Genomic DNA, 9,905 nt, shown 5'->3' with positions numbered 1-9,905 from the left:
CTTCTGGTTTCTATGCTAGGCTGTAGGAAGCCCAATTGTATCTCCATCACCATCAAGCTATTCCCTCCTTTGATCTTGATTGGAGATCACTTTTGGGTGACGAAGATCCTTTTATTGTAGCTTAGTAAGCGCTAATGTGTGTCCATGATAAATATTGAAATTTGAACTAAATTAGGAGTATTTTTCTTCCGTATCTAGATTGTGGACATCTAGTCAGATTTTGTTTCTGCCCATCTCTGATCAGACGTTTATGTGATTTGTACTATATTCTTCTTATTTGTTCCAAAAAAATTCCAGCATGTCATCTGCTTTTGTCTTTCCATCTAACCTTTCATTCTCCCTCTCCCTCCCTCTCTCCCTCCCTCCCCACTCACTTCTCCAACTTTTATTTGTGATGCTCAGCATGCATCTTCTCCAAGCACACTGGGCTGTTTGGAGATTCTCAGCCATGTTTGTTGTCAGAAAAGCATGTTTCAGAGCTATATGTTTTGACAGGTAGGAAACACTGGTTGAATATTTTTTCCCCTCTCCAGACAAAAGGGAATAGTAACAAATAGTATCAGCCCAGCACAGAAAATTTAATTGAAGCCTTGAAGAAATGAAATTTCTTTTGTGAAATTTCATAGCTTTTCTTCCTGCAAAACACAGGGCGGTTCAGCCTTGTCCTCCTCACTGGATTGGTCGCTGGTGGGTTTATAATCTGGCTGCCTGGAACTGATGTGAGTTGTAGTCTGAAACATTTGGAGGCCATCAGCTTTGCAAAGGTTGTTTTAGTTCCAGCTCTGACTTACAGCCCAACGGCTATGGTTAACATTTTGCTTTGTAAACACAACATAAGGAATTTTGCTCATCTTAAAAAAATCAAAAGCATGTAAGGGAGGCTCTGAGCAGGATCAGTCGCGTGTGTAGCCTGTAGGAAGAATAAAAATTTCTAAAATGCAATTGTTAATAATAATAATAATAATAATAATAATAATAATAATAATAATAATAATAATAATTTATTTATACCTCGCCCATCTGGCTAGGTTTCCCCAGCCACTCTGGGCAGCTTGCAACAGAACACTAAACTACAATAACCTACAGTGGTACCTCGGGTTAAGTACTTAATTCGTTCCGGAGGTCCGTTCTTAACCTGAAACTGTTCTTAACCTGAAGCACCACTTTAGCTAATGGGGCCTCCTGCTGCTGCCGCGCTGCCGGAGCACGATTTCTGTTCTCATCCTGAAGCAAAGTTCTTAACCCGAGGTTCTAGGGCAACCCGAGCTAGGGCAAACCAGTCAGAGGAGTCACATCATCATCATCATCATCATCATCATCATCATCATCATCAAATTAAAAAAAATGTCCAGTTTCCATCCAGGCACTGACCCAGACCAAGGCCAGCTTAGCTTCAGCAAGTTGGCTTCATCATTTGACTACAGGCTTTTCCCCACCGAGATCTGGCAAGGATACCAGCAAGAAAAAGAAACTGAGCAACTGCAATGGAAGCTTAATTACAGGAGTTCCTGCTTACAGTCAATTTTGAAACTGTGTAGGTCCACGTTTATGGGGAAGCTCTCATTCTGCTTCCCATTACTTTGTAATGTGAAAATTGGAAAATCAGTTATAGCAAGACTGTGCTTCTAACACACAGAGGGCCCTTGGGGGGAAATAACTTACAGCTTGAATGGCAAAGCATTCTGTTCACACATATGTGGTTGAATGGAACGGGGCTTACATTGGCAGACTGCTTTTAAGGATTGGGCTGTAAAATATAAGAGGTTTAATGATGATTTGTATTTATAAAACACCTGTGCACTGTGATAATCACAAGGATGTGAACAACAGCGCAATTAAAAAGCTCTAAAAAGTATAAAAACACTTAACGGGAAAAGAGTATTTATTAAGACAGGATATAGGTGATCAATTTAATGGCATCGCTTGGGTGTGTAATTTTTGTTTAATTTTATTCTGTGTGCCCACCCCCCTATCCCCACCAGTGCGGTTTGTAACTATTCTGTAGCAGCTATTGCATATTGATTATTCATAGTGAGGAACTGTTAATGTAAGCAGATTCATAGAGCTTTGGTTCTGTAATTGGATGATTGAACAGGAGAATTGCAACCTGAAATTGAGGAACAGTGAAATGATAAACTACTCAGTAACGATATAAAAAGATCACGCATGCTTCTGTTCATAGCAGCTTTGGGACTCACAAAATGTGGGATAAAATATGAGGGATGCTGTGTGGAAGCTGCTGAAATGCTCAAAGGAGACAGATAATATGATCATTGGAAAAACACTAAGCTTGCTACTTTGACTTGCAACTTGCAAGGGATTTTTACGATCTATTGCTGTCCCTTGGGTAGACTAAACAGTCCACTTCTACCATATTGTTTTCTGGGGCTGGCGTCAGCCTGCGACACCCACGGACAATTTCCAAGGCCCTGCATCCTGGGAAGGCCCACTCCTATACAGTGGTGCCTCGCAAGACGAAATTAATTCGTTCCGCAATTCTCTTCGTCTTGCGGGTTTTTCGTCTTGCGATGCACGGTTTCCCATAGGAATGCATTGAAAATCAATTAATGCGTTCCTAGGGAAACCACCTTCAGGCCAGGTCCGGGGACAGTCTGTCCCCAGACCTCTTCTGAAGGCTGGGGGGGGGGGACAAGGGCTTTTCTTCCCACCCCCAGCATTGTAAAAAACCCTGGGACAGCGGAGGACTTCTCCGCTGTGCGGGGCTATCTTAAAATGCTGGCGGGCGGCATTTTAAAATCGCCCCGGACAGCGGAGGACTTCTCCGCTGTCGGGGCGATTTAAAAGCCCCTGGGAAGGCAGGCAGGGGGGACAAAGACTTTCGCCCCCTGCCCGCCTTCAGAAGGTGTTCCCACCCCCACCCCCCGCCCGGCTTCGCAGCAGCGCTACGAAGCCCGGCAGCTGGGGCAGCTGTTCCCGCCCCCCCTCCCCACTTCGGAACATCGTTCCGAAGTGGGGCGGATGGGGCAGCTGTTCCCGCCCCCCCTCCCTCGGAACATCGTTCCGAAGTGGGGCGGATGGGGCAGCTCTTCCCGCCCCCCCTCCCTCCTTCGGAACATCGTTCCGAAGTGGGGCGGATGGGGCAGCTCTTCCCGCCCCCCCTCCCTCCTTCGGAACATCGTTCCGAAGTGGGGCGGATGGGGCAGCTGTTCCCGCCCCACCTCCCCCCTTCGGAACATCGTTCCGAAGTGGGGCGGATGGGGCAGCTGTTCCCGCCCCCCCTCCCTCGGAACATCGTTCCGAAGTGGGGCGGATGGGGCAGCTCTTCCCGCCCCCCCTCCCTCCTTCGGAACATCGTTCCGAAGTGGGGCGGATGGGGCAGCTCTTCCCGCCCCCCCTCCCTCCTTCGGAACATCGTTCCGAAGTGGGGCGGATGGGGCAGCTGTTCCCGCCCCACCTCCCCCCTTCGGAACATCGTTCCGAAGTGGGGCGGATGGGGCAGCTCTTCCCGCCCCCCCTCCCTCCTTCGGAACATCGTTCCGAAGTGGGGCGGATGGGGCAGCTCTTCCCGCCCCCCCTCCCTCCTTCGGAACATCGTTCCGAAGTGGGGCGGATGGGGCAGCTCTTCCCGCCCCCCCTCCCTCCTTCGGAACATCGTTCCGAAGTGGGGCGGATGGGGCAGCTGTTCCCGCCCCACCTCCCCCCTTCGGAACATCGTTCCGAAGTGGGGCGGATGGGGCAGCTGTTCCCGCCCCCCCTCCCTCGGAACATCGTTCCGAAGTGGGGCGGATGGGGCAGCTCTTCCCGCCCCCCCTCCCTCCTTCGGAACATCGTTCCGAAGTGGGGCGGATGGGGCAGCTCTTCCCGCCCCCCCTCCCTCCTTCGGAACATCGTTCCGAAGTGGGGCGGATGGGGCAGCTGTTCCCGCCCCACCTCCCCCCTTCGGAACATCGTTCCGAAGTGGGGCGGATGGGGCAGCTCTTCCCGCCCCCCCTCCCTCCTTCGGAACATCGTTCCGAAGTGGGGCGGATGGGGCAGCTCTTCCCGCCCCCCCTCCCTCCTTCGGAACATCGTTCCGAAGTGGGGCGGATGGGGCAGCTGTTCCCGCCCCACCTCCCCCCTTCGGAACATCGTTCCGAAGTGGGGCGGATGGGGCAGCTGTTCCCGCCCCACCTCCCCCCTTCGGAACATCGTTCCGAAGTGGGGCGGATGGGGCAGCTGTTCCCGCCCCCCCTCCCCCCTTCGGAACATCGTTCCGAAGTGGGGCGGATGGGGCAGCTGTTCCCGCCCCCCCTCCCCCCTTCGGAACATCGTTCCGAAGTGGGGCGGCTGGGGCAGCTGTTCCCGCCCCACCTCCCCCCTTCGGAACATCGTTCCGAAGTGGGGCGGATGGGGCAGATGTTCCCGCCCCCCGCTTCGGAACAGCGTTTTAAAATGCTGGGGGTCGGCAGCGAACGCTCCCGACCCCCAGCATTTTAAAATCTCCCTGGGACAGAGACTTCTCTGCTGTCCCTTGGAGATTTTAAAATGCTGGGGGTCGGCAGCGAACGCTTCGCTCCCGCCCGCCAGCATTTTAAGATCGCCCGGGGCAGGCGGGGGGGGGGAAGGCAGGCGGGGGGGGAGCAAAGACTTTTGCCCCCCGCCGGGCCTTCAGAAGAGGTCCTCTTCTGAAGGCCGGCTGTGGGCGAAAGTCTTTGCTCCCGACCGCCAGCATTTCCCTATGGGCTTTCGTCTTGCGATGCAAGCCCATAGGGAAATTCGTCTTGCGAAGCGCCTCCAAAACAGAAAACCCTTTCGTCTTGCGGGTTTTCCGTCTTGCGAGGCATTCGTCTTGCGGGGTACCACTGTACCTGATCTGGTCACTCCACATGGTGTAGCTTAGAGCCACCATTTTAATTTCCCACAGTGCCCTGCCTTAGTGTCACCCTGGGGCATTGTGGGAAATAGAAAAGGTGGTTCCAAACCACCAAGCACTGCTGCTACTGCTTCTGCCAGGTAAGACCACCAGGTAAGCCTCTTGGGGCCTAAAGATATAGGCAGGAGCCACTGGGGACATTTTGCTGACAGACTTTGAGCCATCCCTTCCTGGGTCCTCTTCACACCTCCATTACTACAGAAGGACTGAGAGGCTGCTTTGCCTGCATTCAAAAAACATAACCTTGAATGGTGATCCAGATATCCACATACCATTGGAAAAATCCAGATTCTCACCATGCAATTTGTTCCATTGCATTTGTGAGTGTTCCTCTCTCAGTTTCTAGGAGCTGCTGGAAACATGAAACCGATCCCACATTTTCCTGTCCCAGAGGCCATCTCTCATCCTTCTCTGTCTTATCACCATTCAAGCCGGTTGTCTGTCTTCCATATCCCTCCTTCTAGCCCTGTGTTGCCTGGCATATTGATTCATGTGATCCCTCTAGTCCATGCTTCCATTATAAGTTGGACTCCAAATCCCATCAGTCCCTGCTGATGATAGGAGTTGCCTTCCAACCCTGATCTAGGCTGTGGCCAATAGCAGGCTATGGTCCTCCACCCCCACACCCTTCTATACCTTCTTTGCTTTCACAAACTGCAAAATCAGTTCCAGGGCATAGTCTGAAAACATGGTCTGGAGACAATGATACAGCCACCTTACTGAAGCTAAGCAGGTCTGCATTTGACCAGTGCTTAGATGGGAGGCCCCATGAGAACTCTGTGGATACTGCCATGAGTTCCATCATGGAAGACAGGTGATGTGCCCGAAGTAAATGACTAGTAACTAAGTTCTCAAATTGCTGCCTTCCGTACCCAGAGCCAGCGTTTCACCTGCTGAACTTGGGTACAGGCAAAAATGAGCAACCCCTACAAGGTAAAACATGAGTTACAGCAATCACAGCATCTTAAGAATTAGGAAGGCCAACAATTAGATATAAAGCAGACTGTATACAGTTAAGCCTACCACAGAGAGGCTGGAAAGGAAAAATAGCAGCCACAGAGATCATAAAGCACATCAGTAATAAAATAGATATAAAAAGGGGCAAGAACCTTTTTGGGGCATAGCAGTGCCATATAATAACGATGTCATCCATCTAGGAGACTATTGCAAGCACATCTTTGCAGACCCAAGGGCTCATTTGTTTATTGCACTGTTACTGCTAAGGGTGAAGCAAATTAGCAATACATATTAAAATCAAATGATCCCACTTCTCTGTGTGTGGAAAGTGTGCAGATTTATTAAACTGCTTAGGCTGTATAGTCTACTCGAATAAAGTTAAAAGTCTACTGAATGCTCCCCTGTCCACCAGGAGCATGCATTTCTTTTCATGAGATCTGATTATTTTTAAAGTTGTATATGTGTATATTGAGTTGACCAACTTATAGTAGTACTTGTTACTACTTAAGGGAAAGATGATTTTACTCCTTTTGATTGGCCTGGATTTGACCAATCCTAACAAGATTCCTGAATTTGATTTTTTTCAAAAAATTTTTTTTTTACATAAAAGCATTAAGTTGCTCAAATATGACCCTATGCTGGATACTTCTCAAGTTCCCAACCTGACCATTGTCACCAGATAAGGAAGTGTCTTATAACGCTGGTTGTTTCTTGTTCCCACCTGCCAGCTGCATGCCTGCTTGTCTTCTGTTGCTCTGCCTACCTGTTCCCTTCCCAGCTTCCCAACACCTCTATTCCCCTGTCCATCATCCTGCCTATCTGTATCTTCATTCCAGTTCCCCTTTGGGCAGACTTTCCTTGGTTGCACATGCACCACACACTTAGAGCACATTCCCACCTCCAAAGAATCTTGGGAACTGCAGTTTACCCCTCAAATAATGACAGTTCCCAGCCTCCTTAAACTACTGTTTCCAGGATTATTATTTTTTTTTGAGGGGAAATGTGCTTTGTGCACACAGATGTATGGTGTGCACACAGACTTGGGGGGATGTATTTTCAATGTACAGTGTGTAAACAGCTCTGTTTGAAATTGATTCTGTCTCTGCATTGACCCTTCTATATGGATCTGCCCAGTACAACTCAGTTATTGCATTCTCTGCTCCTTCTAGCTCTGTGCTGAGCTGACTCACCCCTACGGGTAATTGGGCATGGCAAAATGGCTTTAGCCATAGCGAGGGATGGGGGGGGGAAAATCTGCCCATTTCCATTCCCCAGCTTTTGCATTTTTTACAATCTTAAATTCAGTTCTTCAAATTTCTGCAGCAATGAAAATCCTTCAGCATTTTAGTGAGAATTTATCCTAGTACAATTTCTTTTCAAGCAGTTTCTCATAATGCATTTTTGTATGATATGGTAGAAAATTCCACAGTTTAACTACACACCATATGAAGAAGTGCTGCCTTTTATCTGCTCTGATCTCCCACCATTTAGCTTCATCCGATGACTCCTATTTTAGTATTATGAGAGGAAAAAATATTCTGCGTTTTTCACACCATAATTTTATACACCTTTGTCATGCAAGTCTTCATGAAGGTTGTGTATATAACGTACTCATGCATTCATATATCTTTAAAGAGTATTAGCTTCAAGTATTCACCTGCTTCAAGTGCCTTGTAGCCCTGCTTCCAACAACCCTTACTGCATCTATTGTTTCTGTTTTAAGTCTCCCAGCGTATTATTATTGATAACAAACTGAATGAATGAGTGAAGGTTTGAATGGATGTCGGCTCTGCCTAAATCGTTGACAGAAGAAAATAGGACGAAATGTGAAATGCGTTGTGTTATCCAGAATCCCTGAATATTACGATCAGCAAAAGTTAACAAACTGTGGTGCCGTTGCTGTTGGTCCCTATGTTTTCCTCCTGTGAATCCGGCATTGCATTGCTGACACAGTTATTAAGCTCTTCCATCCCAGCTTGCCCTTTTCCTTCCATAGATGAGGAACTGACAAAAAAATTTGAACCCCCTTGTCAAATATTGCCTCGACAGTGAAGGGGCTTCTCCACCTCAAGTTACTCAGTTTCATCTTTGCGCTGAGAACTAAATAAAGCCCAATGTTTTGCTTGAACTCAGAAAATTATGTTGTTTTGTGTTTCCTATCAGGTTTCTGTGAGTGGGTTTTCTGTGAGCGTAGGTTGGCCTGGGGGCAATGGTGGGTGAGAGTCTGGGACTTGACAAAAGAGCATCCAATAGCCTGAAATATTCAGCAGGTGTTTTCCATGAATAAAATGGTCCAAGGAGGCTTGGTGAGAGTCAGAGGAGATTTGCCAGCCCTCTGGCCCGGAGAAGGAAGCATTGTGTCTGCATAAACAGTTTGAGTCAGACTGGGTTGAAGAAAGGGAAAGAGATAGAGAGCTGAGGTTGTGTTCTCTTAGCAAAGGTTTGGGAAAATGTTTCCAGCCAAAGGACCACGTTCTCTTCTGGGCAACATTCGGAAGGCCCCATGCTAGTGGTGGGTGGGGCCAGAAGGAAATGTGGGTGGAGCAACAAATGTAAATGTGACGTTTGTACAGTAGGCTAATTTCTGCACATCAGGAACACATTCCACTACAGGGATAGCTCAGCTGGTAAAGCAGGAGACTCTTAACCTCAGTGTCATGCGTTCGAGCCCCACATTGGGCCAAAGATTCCTGCATTGCAAGGAGTTGGGCTAGACGACCTTTGGGTCCTTTCCAACTCTACAATTTTATGATTCTTTGAAGCACTCAGGGCACAGAGCAGGGCAAGTGAAGGCTGCAGCCCAGGGGAACAGTGTGGGCAGAGTCTGAAGAGCCAGACAGAGAAGGCTGCAGAGCCACATTTGACCAGAGGGTCCCACCCCTCTGTTAGATGCTTAGGTTGCCAGCTGTTTTCCTTGGAGATCTGATAGGGGAGCAGCGGCTGTTTGTTAGAATGCTGAAGCTGAGCCTCCAGCTCACGCTCAACCTGCATATTTGTAAACCAGCTGAATATGACAAAATGACAGTCAGCCTCTGGCGACCTCCTTCCAAGGGGAACGGAACCTAGGTAAGCACTGTTCCCTTGCGAGGTCTCCTCACTCGGAGGAAAGATGAAACTGATAAGTTTGCATTGGGAGAAACGCCTTCAGTCTAGAGGTGAAACTGCCATGGTGTTTTAAATCCCTTTTCATTTTCACTTTTACGGTGAAGAGAGATTTTTCAGCACTAGCTATAGAGAGAGAGGGTATGGGGTGGTTGTTGCTGTGTTCCCTTGTCAGTTTCCCCTGGTGCTCTTTGCAGGCTTTGGGCACAAAACTCTACAGTGTTGCACATCCAGCACCATCTACCCCCTTTGGCAGCATATGCAAGAATTTGCACATCCAACTGTTACAATTTTTTTTGATGGAAATTACCGTAAATTAGAACTGGATATAAAGCGAGTCTTGACTAGCATTTGTATAATGGTTCTCAAAGCAGTTCACACTAATACGATCAGTGATGAATCCAGAAGCTCATGAATAATATCAAACAATGGACTTACTACTATAAAAGGTGAGGCTGGCAGCAGAAGAGGGAGGATGCTGGAGTGAGATGTCATTCAGAGTCCTCTTCCCAATCCACCAGGTGACTCTGCTGCCACAATTTACACTAAGCAATGAGATGTTTTCAGTCTCTTTTAGGGCAGGGTTCCCTCTCCCCTACAACAGGCATCCCCAACCTTCGGCCCTCCAGATGTTTTGGACTACAATTCCCATCATCCCTGACCACTGTTCCTGTTAGCTAGGGATCATGGGAGTTGTAGGCCAAATCATCTGTGGGCTGCAGGTTGGGGATGCCTGTCCTACAACATAATGCCATTTGGAATTAGGACAATATCCTCACTCTGATTTGCCTTTGTGATCTCATTATACGGACGAATCTGAATTGCCGAATGTTGATATGATGTCATTGCATTGTTCTGTGATCCATGATTAGCTGGGATGGGTTCAGAAAGAAAGCTGCCATTTTAACACAAACACACACACACACACACACACGGTGCCCAAACAGCAGATGAGGCCAGGAAGATGACAGCT

At 48.3% G+C, this 9,905-nt stretch overlaps 1 long non-coding RNA gene across 1 annotated transcript in view; it reads right to left on the bottom strand.

Moving 5' to 3' along the window:
• Positions 1 to 559: 559 nt before the first annotated feature.
• LOC308581871 overlaps positions 560 to 9,905 on the bottom strand; it is a 429,226-nt gene continuing 419,880 nt past the window's right edge. Inside the window, exons 6-7 of the long non-coding RNA XR_014005338.1 lie at positions 7,273 to 7,337; positions 560 to 910 (exon numbers count right to left, since the gene is read on the bottom strand). This is a non-coding gene — a long non-coding RNA (uncharacterized lncRNA). The remainder of the gene's footprint in view (positions 911 to 7,272; positions 7,338 to 9,905) is intronic.

This window comes from Podarcis bocagei, assembly GCF_964188305.1.
Source record: "Podarcis bocagei genome assembly, chromosome: 1".
Taxonomy (NCBI): Eukaryota; Metazoa; Chordata; class Lepidosauria; order Squamata; family Lacertidae; genus Podarcis; species Podarcis bocagei.
The sequence above is the reverse complement of the archived record's forward strand: the minus strand, read 5'-3'. Positions and strand labels throughout refer to the sequence as shown.